We start from the raw sequence: 17847 nt of genomic DNA on the forward strand, positions 1-17847 counted from the left end.
AAAAACAGAAAACAACTTCATTTGTGGTCACTTCAACTTCAAAGCTGGAAATAAGTGCATGCTCCCAAAGCCTGTCCTTGACATAACCGACAATAATCAAGAATTCCCTAATCTCAGCTCTTCAGGTTTTGTCTAATCACTTCTACTACAAAAAAATGTCATTACTCCAATTGATCAAGGGGTTTCCTTTCAGAAATACCAGATACAATCAAATCAGTTCTGGAAATCTAGCCCTGTTACTCATAACTAAATTCTTTAATGGATTACCTTTCTGTAATAATTAATTTTAAACTGGAAGAGCTATCAGCTAAAGGGAACATTACTCTGATGTGACATCCAGGTGCTGTCTCGGCCGTGGCAGCAGGTGACACACAGAACCACATTCCCTGCAAGCTGCTGTGCCTGGGGAGATGTGGAGAAATCACCTCTTGATCTGGTTTTTGGGCTGCAAATAAGCTGCCAGCAACAAAAGTATCCTGGTGAAGCTCTAGCCACACGTAGCACAAGAGCAGAGCAGGGAAATGCTAATGGTGCTCATTACTGGATCACTGCACTGTCTTTTGGCCTGAGAAGTTACCTGATGCCTAAAGCCACGCCGCGTAATTTCCCTGGGGAGAGAGGAGGATTTGTCAATGAGCCTGACATTTCTTTCCCCCAGCTTTACTCATTGCAGGAGAAAGAGATGAAAAGATCCTATTTCCCTGAGGAAAAAGTAGCACAATCTATTTCCTTGCTGGCATCTTTCAAACCTGCCTGTCTCCTTCTGTCTCACTAGTGGAATTACCAGTTGGGGCTTTTCGAAAAGCGGTTGTTAATTTTTCATGATGGCTGAAGTGAAATATAAAAATAGCTAACAAGAATAGAAATTGTGATTCTCCCACAAACAAAAAACACGACAACTAAATTTTTGATCACATTTATCAATTAATTTGACCAAAAATAACTGTTTTGAAGATATGAAGATTGAAATTGAGCTCACTCGGGCAAATGCTAAATACAGCCTTCTTCAACATGATATTTTTATCTCCCATCCCATTTTCTCCCATATTTTAGGATTACTTCCCCTCCATATCTTCCCTTGCATTTCCTGCCTGGAAGCCAGCAAAGATTTCTTCCTACTGAGTCCAAAGCATTTATATTTGGCCTTCCTTCAGACATAATTTTTTTGGTCACTACAGTTTTATTTTCTTTTGGGACGAAGAAGTGACACACCTTACCAGCCTTGTTGACAAACTGCATTTTCCTGCTCTCACTGGCTTCCAGCTCATGTGGAAGCACATGCTCCAAACCTTGCATTTGCAGTCTGTTCTCAGGGAAGCCTCTCACTCCTCCTACCTTAATTTCTGCTCAATCTTAGTTTCCTGCTGGGTGATTTTTCCTGTTTCTCCTATCACAACAATCGAGAATCATTTTATTAACTTCGCCTCAATACATGAACGTTAGGAAATGGGCAAAGCTGAGAACTGCAATTCACAGCTCATAGTGCTGAAATCTCCAGGCTCAGAAGGGGGAATAATTAAAGACTGAATACTCCCCAGTATGACTTTAATATCCAGTTGTATAGAAAAACACACAGAAAGCTCTCTTCATCTTTCGCCCACAGAAAAAAAAAAACTCAAAAATCCGTGTCCAGCACTGAGAACTCTTTCTGGCTAGATAACCATCAGAAGAGTCCTGCAGAAGAACCTCAGCGAAATCTGCATTGCTGACACCCAAGGATTTATTCTTTGAGCACATCTGAAAAACATTCCACCACACTGGGCTGATTTTTACAAAGCAGTAAGAGTAATATTTTTCTGTTTTCCTAGCTTGCTTTGATGACCTATTGATTTACTCAACTGGTTTCCTGAAACATCTGGGGCACGCAGATATGGCACCAAACTCTCTCATGGAGAGAGGATTAAAGCTGAAAGTTTCAAATTGATGTTTCATTCTGTAAGACCCGAAAATGACGTGTAGGCTTCCTCTGACAAAGGTATCAGGGCAGCCCAGCCAAGAGGAGCTGCAATGATGAATCTCAACAGGATTCAAGAGCCATTTATGTGATTTTATCGGTTATCAGCTGTGACTGACTCCCTCTGAGGGTTGGTTATAAAGGCAGAATCTGTGTGCGATCTTGAACAGCTGCTCACGTCACAGAATGCAAGAAAATGAGTGCTGAGGAGCTGGAGACCTTTATGATCAGAATATGCACAGCCAGCACAGACAACAGATATTCAGACTCACCAATGTTCCTGAGGGGGTCAGGGAAGGCTCTTGGCATCCTTCCAACAGGGATGCTCAGGGAGGAGCAGCTCCCAGGATGTGTTCAGGGCTCCTTCAAGAGCAAGCCAGGGAAAAGCTCATTAGCAAACGTTTCCAAGACATAACTGGGACTTGTAGTGACACACAATATAGACATAACCTACACAATATAGACACAACCTTGTCTCATGTGTCAGGACTGACCAATGCATTAAAACTGCATCAGGTGCCACGTTCCAGGTCCATTGAAAGTAAATAAGAAAATGTAAGTCAGAGCTTCAGGAGGAAAAAAAAGAAAAAAAGATAACAGAACTAAATACAGACTGGAAAAATGAGCAATATATGGGAAAGAGCCCCTGTCCAGTGGATTATAAAATAAAACATGACTGTTTTGGTGCTCACAAACAATGTGACAGGAAATTACTTGCAGGGTCAGTTAATGAGACTTTCCTGAAAGAATTTCACTAGAAATACAGTATGTTAAGAACATACCATCCCTTTATTTTGGGGCAGTTTCTTCAGTGACTGAGAACATTCTATTACATTTCAATCATTGTCACCCTTCCCTATGCTTTTTTATTCCTCTCTCAGGGACAAGGCTAAATGGAGTTCAAGATTGTTTTTTCTAACCATAGAAACCTTAGTTCACCTTTGGAGATGCTCTTCCTTTCCCTAGAGCTTGGAAAGTTATAACAGACTTTTTATAGGCTTATTTTCGCTTCAGACTTAATTTGATGACTTAAAAACTTCCTTCTACTTTGAACAGTAACATTCTGGAAAGTTGTTCTCTCAAAGAACATTAATTGTTCCCTCCCCCTTTTTCCTGTTTTCTTGCTGACAGCACCACTGTTTGTCAAGTATTAAGCCACTGTACCATGTAGCGAATGGGTATTCTGATTTTTGAGCAGATGATAAATGAATTAAATCTACCCTGAAGAGGCAGATCATTTTCTGATACTCATATTCCATCACAGTGTGAAAGTAGATCAATCTTGCCATGGTCTCTAAATTGTATCCATGCTTTACTGAGACTGGTGTTTGCATTAACATTTGCTTTAGCTGAGTTTGCCGAGTCATACATTAAAAATTACTCCTAACACCTCCAGTTCTACCAACACATTTTCCTCCAAATGGCAAATTTCAAACACATCTGTACTTCCGTTAGGTTTTGAGACCACTGGGATAACACACACACCGAAATACTAAAACTAGATGAAGTTACTGTCACCCAGCAATCTCTCTGGGCCACAACCACAAATATCTCATTTGGCACATACAGTTTATTCACGGTAAATTTGTGGCAGTGAACTGCATTCTACCTCTAATAGAATGTAGCCAGCCCCTGCCTCCAGCCCCAGTTACAAAAGCTGAATCACAGATAGGATGCTTGGTGCCACAGTTTTATTCCAGGAAAAAATACCCCTGAAACCAATTTTTGCCAGATTAAAAAAAAAAAAAAAAAAAAAGGCAAATAAATACATCTGGCAGATTCTGGCAGTGCAACATGTACCATCAGCCAAAAACAGTGGTGAGAGAGGAATACGTGTTATTGCTTTTTAGGCTACAGGTATGAGGTTCAGAATGATAAAAAACCTCCTTATCCCTTTCCAAGAGATTATGGAAAGCATCCCCAGCTTGCCTTTTCCACACAGCTAACTGCTGCATTGCACACCTTTCAACCAATTCAGTGGAAAAAGATAAGTTATCAGGTTTTACTATTTACATATAAATAGATATTTTATGTCCAGATAGTGAAGTACAGGAAATCACCTCTGAAAAGCCTATGATCATGCTCCATTTCAGAATCCAACAGCCTGGTTCAGATTTTCTCTTTTCTGCTACCTGTTCAGTCAAAGGCCTCTCTTTCATGCTTCAACACTTCTCAGCTGCTCAGGCAGATCTATTTCATTTCAGAACGTGCACAACAACACAGCTTTGCTAAAACAATCTGGGTCTTGATCAAAGAACAAGTCTTAGGATGCATTATTACCCAGTAACAGGTTGAGTTTCAAGAGTGTGGTTTCAAAACTAATTCTGCTTCTCTGAATTTAAATGCTTGTGATCATGTGCAGAAAACAAGAGTGCATTATTCCAGCCAATGTTTGCTACATTTCAAACTGTTCCCCTGCTCCAAGACAAGCAAGTCATGTGTTCAAATAACTCAGGTGACAGTAAATGAATGCTTGGCTTCTGCCAGATCCAGTGCCAAAGCACAAAACCAGCACGGATCAAAATGGCTGAGCCTTCTTTAAATGCCTCATCCATGCTAAAGCAAAGCTTGTTGGGGTACCACAGAGGGTGGGGTGTAGCATTCTCTTTCCAAGAATCGCTGAGGTATTGCAACTGATGTCCTTATGCGTTAAAATAACACAAGGCCACCAGGTCCTTTAAGTTTTGTCACTGCACGTTATCATTTTTGAATCATACACAAACCCCCAAACTGTTCTCAGGGCTGAGGTTACTCTGTTCAGACTCTGAAGCCATTGCTATTTCAGCAGAGTTTTGTGTTGAAGCAGCACTTGCTGCGGTCCCTCGTACTACAGAGGGCTGTGATTAGCACATTGTGTTAATTAGATGTTGTGTGATTAGATAGTGTTATTAATTGCTTTGGTAAGCATGTAACAAATTGTACACAACAAATTAAAACAGAGCTCCAGCTTGGCACAGTGCTAAACCAGAAACTCAGTAGCTCATACTTCACTAACCAAACAGTCCCTCCTTTCATGAGTCAAGAAAATGATAAAAGATTAATTGTGAAAAATACACACGTCATTTTATTTCCTACCATAAATCAATGATAAAACTCTCATTTGCAGCTTGTCAGAAGGAAAGTTTGGAACAAGTGGATGTGATGTTAAATCCGCATGTAAGATAACCTAACCTTTCTTGTCACTCAAAAAATGTTGTTTGTTATTAGATGTGATGCCACATCCAAGAATATAATCAGTTTGACTGATAGCTCCAATTGTGAAAGTTGAACAGAAGCATTTAAAATAGACCTTAGTCCTCACTGTAATTCTCATATATTGATGCATAAAGGAGAAAATCCAACAATTCAGTAATAATATAGTCCTGGTGTTAAACAACCCCAGATGCCCAGAAGAACCACTGCAATGGGTGCCCTTGTTTCACCCTATGAATTTCCTAAATTTACACAAAACAAGAACAATAAATGCAAAATATGCCTTCAGTCTCTATTGGGGAATTGATATTTTAGGCTAGATCTAAAAATATGGGTCTGGATAGTTTAAGCTTGACAGACCACCTTACTGGTGGTCACTGCTGCGGATTTCATGACTGGTTCATATTCACATCTCACCCTGTTGTGGCAGACCGTATTTTGTTTGAACATAAATTTCCAATGAGGCTTTGTGATCTTGCAACACAGAAATCCATCCTTCCACCCTGAGCTGGCCTGAACCGGCATGGCTTCGCTGCAGCAAATCAACAAAGCAAATGGAAAGGAGAGGATCTTTTTTAAAAATATATGATTCTGCTCTTTTTGTTCACACCAGAACTCCTGTGGGGGAGAAGGGGCAGAGCTACGCCCTCGGCAGAGAAGTTCAGACAAAGAGAAAAAGGTGACACACAAATGCAGAGACGTCCCTGCATTTACAGCCACAGCACAGCCCTCACCTGTGCACACTCACCCACTGCAATAAACTGCCTGCCTGTCCACACAACACACCCTTTATCTCTTCATTCACAATTAAATGAGCATTTTTTTTTGCCACTACAAATCACTTTCTGATGGCTCGGCTCATCTCTGCAATGTTGCATCACGTCTCCCAGAGTCCCTGCACTAACACATGCAGTGCACACAGTAAATCAGCAGGGAAGCAGGAGGTGAATGTTCCCTCTGCACACCAGATTCGCTGTGCCAGGACAAGGAATGCACTCCCAGCTTGGCGGCTGCCGCACAGGGAGCTGCCAGCTGGGCTTGGCTCTGCTCCACAGAAGTGTGGGAGCTTTCTGTTCAGTTCTGTATCAGCTGGATGCCTTCTGTATTATGGGTATTTTTAGGGTTAGAAAATGCCAAGTGGTACAGGTGGTACATACTTGGATTGCACAGAGAAGATTTCACTAACAGTGATTCCACAGGTTTCAGGTTTGCTGCCTGACTGCACACTCTGAAAAGAATTCTCTCACCCAGGCAGGACATCTGGCTTAAGGTCCCAACCCTCTCCCTGGAACTGCACTGGCAAACACTGTTTAAATACTTTTATTATGTCCACTCAAGGATGGCATAACTTAGCCTGAATAAAACAGATACCTTTTTTTTTTTCCAAATCAGATTCACATTTAAATGAAATATTTTTAGCCCAAAAACCCAACTGTCTGACCTTGGAGATGGACCGAACTGCTCCCCAACACACTCACTGTCCCCCAATTCTCCTCTGCTTGGATACAGCAACAGAGAGAGGCAGAAGGAATGATAAGATGCCACAGTAAGTATTAGCTACTAGTGATATAAACAAAACCACAAGAAAAAAAAATCAGATCTGAAGGACGTGATGGTTATGAATATATATTAAAAGATACAGCAGTGATATCAATTATTTGGACATTTTCAGAGAAAAACAACTTGAAATTCATCGTCCAGGCTGCATATCATACATATTAACAAAGAGAAATTTGGAACTAATCTGAATAATTTGCTTTTTTGCTTTAAGAATCTTTCTGACATGTAAAGATTGCAATAAGAAGAACACTAACAAGTTCTCTTTTGCCTAATCATTCAAAACAGGAGACATTTGCAGCAGAACATTCAGTGTCTTTCCTGGTTAAGAACATCCATTTTAATAGCTTTTTTCCCCCTGATTGTTTTATGCATACACGGATACAAAACCTACTCGCTTCTATAAACTTTCTTTATGCAAAATCTTCTGGGAGAAAACCAGTAAGATGGAGTGGAATTAAAGACCTATCCCACCGCATTTCTGCTTCTCTGGGCAGAACAAAAAGCTGCAAATTCACCCCAAGACAAACCTTGCGAAAGCAGGTATCAGGCATAGCTTCTTCCAAATATATATATACACACACACACAGAACCACAGAGAAGCTTGTATGACAAAATCCAATTACTTCAATTCTTTGCTATAGGAATTTTCCATAAATACGCTGATGAGACCCCAGCATAAACTGCTCCTCTATCTGAAGCAATATGGCACAATCTTTATCCTCCTCGACTACTCCCAGTCACAAAAAAATAAAACATTTGAAACACAGATGATAAAACTTTTGACCTATCTCTAAAAAACGATGTTCCCCCACCTCATGAAATCCTCAAAACACACAGCTAACAACAAATTTTACAAACAAACACAGCAACTCCTGCCTTGCTTTCAGAAACACAGAGACAGGTAAAAAGCAGACTTGTGTAAAAATACCCCCTGCCCGCCTCCGGGGGCTTGAGATTACTCAGTTATTAGGAGACTTTGGAGGGAATTTTTACCAAGGATGAGAGAAAGATATCAGAAGAGGCCCTTTCCCCAGGAGCTTTGTCCCAGGCATTTATTCTTTGAAATTCCAGGGGGAAAGAGAAAGAACAAGGAATGGCAAAGCATTATATAGCCCCCCGCTCAGGGAAAAGATAGTTGGATGATAGCCAGTGGGGTCAGAGAAGGAAGGGAGGGTCATTCTATGTGGTAAGGAAACTCCAGGGGGTCAGAAGGGAGAAACCATTCCCCTAGGGAATTACAACAGACTTGGAACCAGAAATTACTGCAGTAACACATTCTCAGACACATCAAGTGCACGAAACATTGAGAAGATCCATGAAGTATAGTCAGGAGCTACTAAACAGAAGATGAAGGAACCACTTTTCTAGAACAAAACACAAGTTAAACTTTCAGATTGGAAAGGAATCCTGGCATGAAGAGGGCTAAAGTTAAGCCTAAAAACTTCTGCAATTCCCATCAAAAAAAAAAAAAAAAAGAAACTTTTACCATTTGCCTTATTTTCCAGTGTAGGTGTTATAACGTTGCCGCAACATTGGATAGGATCAGCAACGTTAAAAGAAGAAAAAAGAAACAACAAAAATCAAACCAACACAACATAGTCACTTAGTTCCAGTCAATACTTCCTGAGGAATTCTGGCAGTAAAGATCAGAAGTGGTTCAATGGCAACTCCCCTGAGCTTTGCCTTCCATCTTTTCAACTGCAATGTATAAAACTGGTGCTTCTGATTCTTCTGGTTGTAATAAATTTCAACGCATGCTTGCCTGCTATGGAAATATACAGATCTCTAAGCACCTGGAGACATTAAAACCACAAGGCTCAAAACTTCATCACAAAGCTGTGGATGTTGAGACAAAAACATGAAAAGCTAAACAGAAAATAGGAAAATAGCCTGAAATAACAACATGAGACTTTCAGTTTCAGCAACTAAATTCCACCATGTATTGTAGGAGAGTTCTATGGGGTACTGAGTACAGAATAAGAGGGCACACAATTTAGGAACTTCAGATAAACTACTGCAAAGAGCAACAAATGCCAGATACATAAATCCAAGTTCTTGTTCTGCCCCGCAGACCTTTATCCGGCGATAAAGCAAGTTAACCTCTTTGCTTTGCATCTGTGCATTGGACAGAACTGCTATTCCTCATCACATAGGAAAGAAGAGATGCTTTGGTTTCACACTAGTGGAGACAGATTAAAAAAAAAAAAACCTTATTAGACAGTTTCAGGCCTTTAGCTTGATATGAAGAAAACAAACAAGAATCAAACTCTGTAATGTTTTAATGCTGGCAATGTTGTTCTTCAAGCAGTTACCACTCTTTGCAAAGGTAATACTTAAATTTATCTTCACGAACATTTGAGGCTCATGTAAAGACCAAGACATAAACCATGTTGAGGCTGAGGAGGAAGGTACTGGCTGAGCAATGTAAGCAGTGCTGGTGTTCTGGCAATGGGTCTAAAACCCTTCTGCACTTGTGGAACTTCCAACCTCTCAGACATAAATATGCTACTGGTCTCTCTTAGCTGACCATGTAACTTGATCACTAAAGCCCTGCCAAAGATGCAATCACATAATCATAGTCAAATCCATCATTTTATTTTATCTTTCATCTCTTCATGTTAAAAATCACATGTGTAAGATTTTTCCAGGGTCTAAAAATTTGCTTTTGCTATCGCACTACTTTACAGCAATTTCATACTGTACCACATTATGTAATCCCACTAAAACACATATGACAATACATGTGCTGTGGGCACACACGCAGCAGCTTGTCAAGTAGTTTGTACCCAAGTTTGAGCTTGGGATTTTAGCAACTTTTCCATTTGCAGTTATCATTGCTTCAAGTCTAACAGTAAATGGAAGGAATCAGACAGACAAGTATTCACCAGGTGAAGATCATGATTTGACATTTCTGTAAGTGCTTTCCTGAGTTTGCCAGCCTTCAGAGACTGTGTAGCAGAATACAAAGCTGGACATGTTCTGAGTGAGGATGCTGGAACTCCAACAGCACTTTGTTTCAATCGATATTTCTTTTTTGAAGCCAGGGACTCTCATGTAGTGCTCATCTGACAGCTTTTGATGTGAGCAGCATTAATAAATGTTGACATTTGGGCTGATTACTTACCCTGTACAAGCGTGGGCTAGTCAGGCACTGGCTAATCCCTTCATTCTTTCTGCTTGTGCTGCTGCTGGTTCTGTCCCACTTGCTACTGCTTGGTTTTATCCGGAACTTTCAGTACCAAAAATGCAGGATTAGAAAACCTGACACTTCCAAGGTGCGTGGTGCTATTTAGCACCAGCCAAATCTGTGCAAACAGGGACCAGAACTACCAGCAGTGACACCTGTGTCTTTCTAATGTCTCTAATTCTTACAGCAGCACCATCCTGCCCTTGTTTCAGTGGAGATAAATCACCGAAACACTTTTGGGTGGCATTGTTGCTTTCTCAAATAATCTCCACACATAGTAAGCACCATGTGCCCTCCTGGGAGCAGTGCAAGGAAGGAAAGTGCACGAAGAACTCACACTCACAGTCTCAGAGGCCCACTCTGAGCAAACCAGAGATGTTTTCTGTACACTGGAAGGGGTCATTACTGGGAAAGGTCATCCAGATCCCCAACACTCTTCCCAGGTTCAGCTGGATAATTAATGAGTGCACAGCACCAGCTCCTTCTTCCCCTTGCAAAGCCAAGGACAGTTTTTAAGGGAAGCCCTCATAATTTATCAGACAAGATGACTTTTTTTTTCTTTAGATTACTGAACACATCAAATGCTCTCCATCTCATGACATTTATAATTCATTTTCTATCATAATTAAAAATTCTCTGTTACTATATTTCTAACCTAAAAATGGATGTAGAATATACTCAAGAAAAGGGTACATTAAAACCAGCAAGGTCTTGGGAATCCCCTTTTTAGAACTGGAACTCTCATGCTCACCATTAACAGCTGTTAGCTTACCAACACTGATCTTCCTCCTGTTGAGCTGAAAGCCAGAATTCTATTTAGCATCCTAACTCAAATGCATAGTATGTTGCTATTCCAAAAATGGATTCTGAAAATTCACGGATTTTTTTTTTTGAGGCTGTAAGATAATAATTAGGCAATATTTTTTAAAAATTCTGTATCAAGGACAACCACCAGTGCAACAGAGTAATCAGAATACAAAACTGAATGAGATAGCAGATGAAAGGCAAACTTATTTGTTTACAGGGCTTAAATAATCTTCCTGTAAGATACATTATTGACTGATGATCCAGCAAAAATTATTTATAAAGTCTAGCACATATGTAAACAACAAAATACCCTCACATATATTGAAACGACAGCAATTGCCCTTCTTTTCTACCATTATTACCAGCCGCTCTTAGATTTCATCCATCAACAGAACCGATAGCTGAAAGATTATCCATGAGTAAGATTAGGTAAGTAATTCAGATTTCATCAGAAATGTTATTTCAGTTACAACGGAATTTTCTTATGAAAATATATCATTTAATATTTATATTCATATATATTAATTAATCCCTTGCAAATATTCTCCCTGAAATTTCTGTTCAATTTATATGAAAAGGCAAAAATTAGAATCGCAATGCTTATGGGATTTTGCTAAGATAGTGGAACAATCTTTACCTTGCCAGTTCAATCTTTTCCTATTTCTGATAACTTTTAAGCACGATGATACTGGCTGTTCTGAACTCTAAACTGAAGCAGAGATCTCAGCAAAAGCTTCCCCTAAGAAGTTTTTAATGTCATTTGAGAATTAAACAGTCATTGCATGCATTCCATAATCACTCACACAAGATGCAACAGTTAATTATCTCAGCTGAGCAGCGGCCTTATAAATTGAAATATCAAACGATCAGTCCTGCTATCTTACTCTGTACTTGAAATTTTTTAAAAAATTATAGAGATGGTTGTATGATAAAACAAAGAGTCTGTGCATTTCCCCAGAATTTCCAAGCTCCTCTCAGGTCAGCATTTCCCCAAAATGTGTTTTCAACTATTTTTGAGAGCCACAAACCCCTTGTTTATTCAGGTTGTGCTCATTTTCTTCCCTCTTTCTTTTCTGCTTCTGTTTTATTATTACAGGAAAGATTATCATTATTATTACTATTATTATTACTATTTTTATGTCACGCTTCCTATGGGAACAGTGTAATAAATGCACTAAAATCACTCTAGAAAACAGTTAATAGAAGATTCCACTGCAATGATATTTTCTCCTTGTTAAAAAAAAAAAAAAAGAAAATAATAAAAAAAAGCACCCAGACAAAACAAAACGCTAATGCCGAAACAGAGAATGCACTGAAATGAGTAGTTATGACATCACAGGGAAAAATACTCACGTTTAAAATTATAAGCAAATATTTCAACATAGAAATGTACCAGAAAGGATAAGAGGTGTGTCAAGTACCATTCACAGCCAGCCTTTGCTGCACTGGGACCTGCTAAAGGAGACCGGCCTGGAATGATCCTGACATTGCAGTCACTGCAGCATACACAAAATCCCAAACTGTGCACCACTGCCCTTAGGTGGGACATAGGAATCACCTGGAGCTATCCCCATCCCAGACCTGACTGACCAAGCCCTAAAGAGCACATAAAGAGGCTGTTGATCAGACGGTGCTTTTTTCCCTGGTTTTCAGCACTTCACAGCGTTTAGGAAAAGAAAATTTGTACAGTAGAGAGAGTCAGCCAGAGCTTCTGGTCAGCCAGTCTGGCTTCATATCCAAGAACATCCACAGCTGCGTTTGCAGTTATTCTTCCACATCCTAATTTGTGATGACCCCATGACCTTCTTTCATCCCCTTTTGCTCTGCACCATCTCTCTTATCCATGTTCTTGTCATTCTCCAGCAATTCAGAGCTCAAAAGCTTCCAGGCTGAGCCAGAAGTAATATCTTTGTGTTAAACTGTCCTGCAAGGAGCCACAGCATCTCATCCAGTGAGTTCTGAAACTTGGTTATATTCTGCGTGAAGAAGTGCTCCTTTTATTTGTTTGGAACACACTCCTGATAATTTAACTTTGATGGCAGCAGTTGTCATATTGTGATAGACAGGGAAAAATCATTCCCTTCCCTATATTATTCATTATATCTCTGGCCTTTTTCTTATCCCTGTCTGCCACTACTTTTCCAGCATTAACAGTTCTAACCTATTTCACCATTTCTCACATGGAAGACATTCTACTCCTCGTGTTGCTCCCCTCATCCACGGCTAGTTCATTAAATATTCTTCAAATGAAGAAATGCAGCACCCAACCAAGGGAAAACTTCCCACCATTACTGGTACCCCCAGTGTAAGATGTTACCAGCGAAGCCAGCGTGACACTGTTTAAAAACACTGTAATTCATATTCAGCTCAAAAAATGACTTCTCTATTTTTATTTCAATGCAAAGAACCAGAGAGAATCTTCTACTACAAGTAAATGTCAAAAAGGGCTGTCAGCACATTCATATGAAGCCGTGATTTATTATGGTTATTGCACAGTTGCCACAGAGATGAGCTCTGTTTCACTTTCCTGCTTATCTTTACCAAGAACTCTAGGATATGAGATGCAGTAGAAAGAGGCCTGATAGAAATACTGGAATGAGCAAAATATCAGAAGTGTGAAATCACCCTTCCATCATGATGTCATAAAGGCTGCAGGTGCATATTCTCTCCCTATTCCCAAAATCCCACTGGAACTGACTTCACTGCTTTGCAGAACATTCAATTTATGCAAGCTTCATAGCATCCTCCATGATAATTTAGTTCTAATTTAAATTCAGAGCACATTTTTCTAGTGGTTTAAGAATGCTGCAAAACCCACCTCCTCCATTCTTCTGAGAAAATTCAAACAAGTGCAGCTAGGACTCAGAATTGTCTAAGGCCCTGCAAAGTTACCTGGGGAGATTTTGTCCATTAGGATCAAACAGCATCAGCAGAGAACACTGACAAATACCCACTGTCCAAATACTCAATGAATAATATACATCCCACTGCTTCTATGGCAGATTTATTCCCAATTAAGTATGCAAAGCTATAAAAAAACTCGGTTAATACCAAAATCCAGTTCCCCCTGGATTAGTTCTGTGCCTGCCAATATGAAAATAACAAGCCAAAGCTCACAAAGTTACACTGGTATTAACCAGATTTAATGAAATCACAAAGGTGACTAACCATTTATTTAAAAGGTTTATACATATATTCCCATTGTGTTATAAGGTTATTACGCTGTTTCTCCTTGTGTGTTCCTCCTTTGGAGTCCCCCTTTTGTAGCCATTTCTCTTAACAAAAAACAAACAAACCTACCTCTGAATATTTTGAATTACACAATCTTTTTGGTTTTTGTTTTGTGTGGGTTGTTGTTTTCTATGATTGACATCAAGTACATTAAATTATAGCACGATTTTATCTACTTTCCTTCTTTCTGGTTTTAGGACAAAAGAATCTCTGTACCTTGCAAAGATCCGCAGGTAAAATGATACCTTCAGAGCCAGAAGAGCTGCATCCTACATTCACAAAGGGAACTAATTCATGAGATACCCCGAGGTGATGCACTTCAAAACTACCAGCAGATGACAAAACCATTAGTTGGCATCAAAGTCCTCCCAGAGTTACAGAAAAGGTAATCGGGCACAAACAGCTTGTGTTGTTGGCTTGTCAATACCAATTCAGACCACCCACTGCTTCTTACTTATTTATTATTGATTCTGCATCTTTCCCGCCCATATCATACCGCTAAATTCCTTCCAATATGACAAAGCCTTGAGGATTTATAGACATTTCTCAAATTGCTATTCTTGTTAGGGCTCCAGCTACAATCCTTATTGGAAAAATGTTATGAGAGAGATACTATCAAAGTGAACCCTGGCTGCTGATGCAGAAATGAAGGCAAATCATTTTTAGTTAAAATCAAAAAGAGCAGAAATAGTAGCAGGGTGAGGGTATTTACTAATTTACAGTCATTTATCAGAAAGAAAGAAAGAAAATTAATTAAAACCCAAAACAGCGTTTAAAAGTTTTGAGGGTCTGTAAATCATTAGTTTGACATTGCAGTTAAGAATCCCTACTTATTAAAAATCTAAATGTGAGATCATCTTGGACAAAATATTTTGCTTTTTTTCTCCAGAAATCTCCAGGCCATGCAGATTTTATCATCACAAGATAAACTTTATGAACTGAAATGATTTAGCATCCCAAGACTGCTCTCTTTTTTAATAATTGATTATAACATTCAGTATAAGCAAGAAGCATCAATTGACCTCCAGACATCAGAGAGAGACATGATGAGGGCACAGCCACGGACTCAACATTTAGACGCTCTAACAAAAGACAACAGAAAAAGAGAGGATTGCTTTTTCTTTGTCAAGTTTTTAAAAACAGTTCTTACTGAAAGGAAGAAAGATCCTTTTTACACTCTTACAAATAGTTTAGAAATTATGTCCGGTTTTAAGAATGGAGCTGCTCTTTGCTAAAACCAAGAGATCAATAAAGTGTGACTAGCTTGAAAATCTACTCTGACATGTACAATGTCAGAATTCTCAAACTGTTGGCATGTGATTGATAATTGCTATGAGTAACAAAGAGAGGTTTAGGGTTTCTCACTTAGTGTAAAACACCAGAAGATCTGTCTGGTGAGACTCAGTCAAGTTAACTGAGTCACCGGCCCCAGTTAGAGCTTATGGTGATGAAAACCAAACAGAATTTTAAAAATGCAAGAAATCTCCAGAGGCATTCACTACAAATATTGTAATACTTAAATTTGAGGATAGAACAGGCATATGAATCAAAAGTTCACCAAAATAATGGGTGGCAGAGATAAGATAATAAAATAGCACAGGTTTTAGCCCACAGCAATAAAAATGCAGCTTGTCCCATCCCTCTCTGTAAGCAGAATGGAGCAAAAGCACACGCTGTCTCTGAGGGTGGAGGAGCATTGTACAGTGTGAAAGGGCTAGAGACAGAATTAAGGAATTAACCAATCTATCTTAATCCCTTTAAAAGGAAACTGTAAGACAGAATCTTGCATCACAGATCAGATTAAGAAAGGAGCAGCAGCAATCATGAAAAGCAAGGACAAAATGTTTGTTTTTAATGAGGGATGTGACAATCAGAGCAGCGGAGTCAGGAAGATGCTGTTAACAGCAGCAGCCTGTAAGGAAGTGATGACACAACAAGGACAGCAGAAAACAGCCTGAGAGGATATTACTGTTGAGAAGTGTAGAAACAATCTGATTGTTTGTGAGAGTTTGGAAAGCTTAAACATTACATGTGGAGCTTGAAACAGAAGGCTGAACTGAGATGCTCAAAGGGTGGTTATAACTCTCAAAGCTCACGCAGAGGAGAAATGGAGCGAGAACAGCCTGCAAGAAAAAAATAAAATTCCATAGAAAATAAGAATTAAGAGTCTGTTAAACCCTGGAGAGATTTTATTATATAAATCACATCCATTACACACACAGGTATGTAATGGATGTGATGTATATAGTAAATCATCTGACTTCACCTGCCCCCTTTTTCTGATACTTCCTGTACTATAGGTTTCAAAATTTAAAACTTTCATTCAGGATGCCATTTTAGACTGAAAAACACACCACCCATTTATCTGTGTTTTCATCCTTCATTATGCTGCACTCCCAAGGTACAATTCTGTTCACATGCGCTCGTTTTCTTGGGATTGGGTTCGTGGCTGGGGCTAACTCACAGCACGTATTTATCTCTGCAACCACTAAGTATTGATGCTGCTCATCAAAGATTTCTAAAATGCAATCAACAGGACAGTTTGGTGCTAATTATATTTGTAACACAACGGTGCATTGCCTCTTACAGTGATATTTGAGCTGCCCTGTTTGTCTTTAGTATCAAGGGCAAGGTACTGCATCAGTTTGCTCAGGAAACTGCAAACTTTACAGTCATTAACTTGGTGTCTTGAATGCTGCAGAGCTGCTCAGTAAAAAATAGTTTACATGATTCTTAAAAGCCAACAAAATGCTTTCCACAAAGAACTCAGCTATGAACCACGACAACACCATAAAAATTCTGTTCCAATTTTCAGAGTCACAGAAGTATTTGGGTTGGAAGGAACCTTAATGATCATCTTGTTCCAGTCCTGGCTCATGGGCAGGGACACATTTCACTACCCAGGTTGCTCAGAGCCCATCCAACCTGGCTTTGGACACTTTCAGGGACCCAGGGACAGCCACAGCTTCTCTGGAACCTGTGCCAGGGCCTCAACAGCCTCACAGGGAAGAATTTATTCCCAACACCTCATCTAAACCTCCTCCCTGCCCGCGTGAAGCCATTCCCCCGTGTCCTGTCACTCCATCCTTGTATACAGTCACTCCTCGTGTTTGTTTGTAGGCTCCCTTCAGGCACTGCAGGGCCACCCTGAGCTCCCCCCAAAGCTTCTCCTGTCCAGGTGAACAATCCCAGCTCTCCCAGCAGAGCTGCTCCATCCCTCTGCCCGTCCCGGTGCCTCCTCTGGCCTGGCTGCAGCAGCTCCAGCTCCTCCCTGTGCTGGCCCCAGCTCTGCAGGTGGGGTCTGACTGGGAATGTATGGGAAACATGGAGAGCATCTGATGCTGTTTAAAGACTTTTGAGTTCATAACTCTTTCAAAGAGTCACCATTCAACCATTCCTTAGGCTGATCTACTACTAAGGAAAGAAGCATTTACATGCAATAACAGAAGCTATCAAAGGCTGAAGTGATTTTTACTTAATAAAATTACACAGGTTCTATATAAACACAGTAGAATAGAATAGCAATACAGCAATAATCAAATAATCCCCTACTATGCTGAATAGGAGTTCATCTAGTTCAGCTGCACAATAAAGTTCATTTCCTCATCACAATTTTAAAATTAAAGATGATTGTACTGTAGTGATTTATTCTGATCCTTATAGACATTACAATTACCCTAATACAGAAAATGGTAGAGTTAGCTGAAAATAATTTTTAAAGCCTAAGTTATTAGCATATAAAAGACTCAAAGAGAACAGGAGAAATGTTTGTTGCTATTGTTTATGTGGTAAATTTTTACACTGGTTATTATGCCAATGGGACCAAATAAGGATACTTTGCACATGTAATGGAAGGAAATTAAAAACATTACTAACATAAATCACATTTTTAACATAGTTCTTTCGGCTGAGTCTC

Source organism: Chamaea fasciata, unplaced genomic scaffold, assembly GCF_029207755.1.
Source record: "Chamaea fasciata isolate MVZ Bird 193981 ecotype frontalis unplaced genomic scaffold, bChaFas1.0.hap1 SCAF_12, whole genome shotgun sequence".
In the NCBI taxonomy this organism is placed as follows: domain Eukaryota; kingdom Metazoa; phylum Chordata; class Aves; order Passeriformes; family Sylviidae; genus Chamaea; species Chamaea fasciata.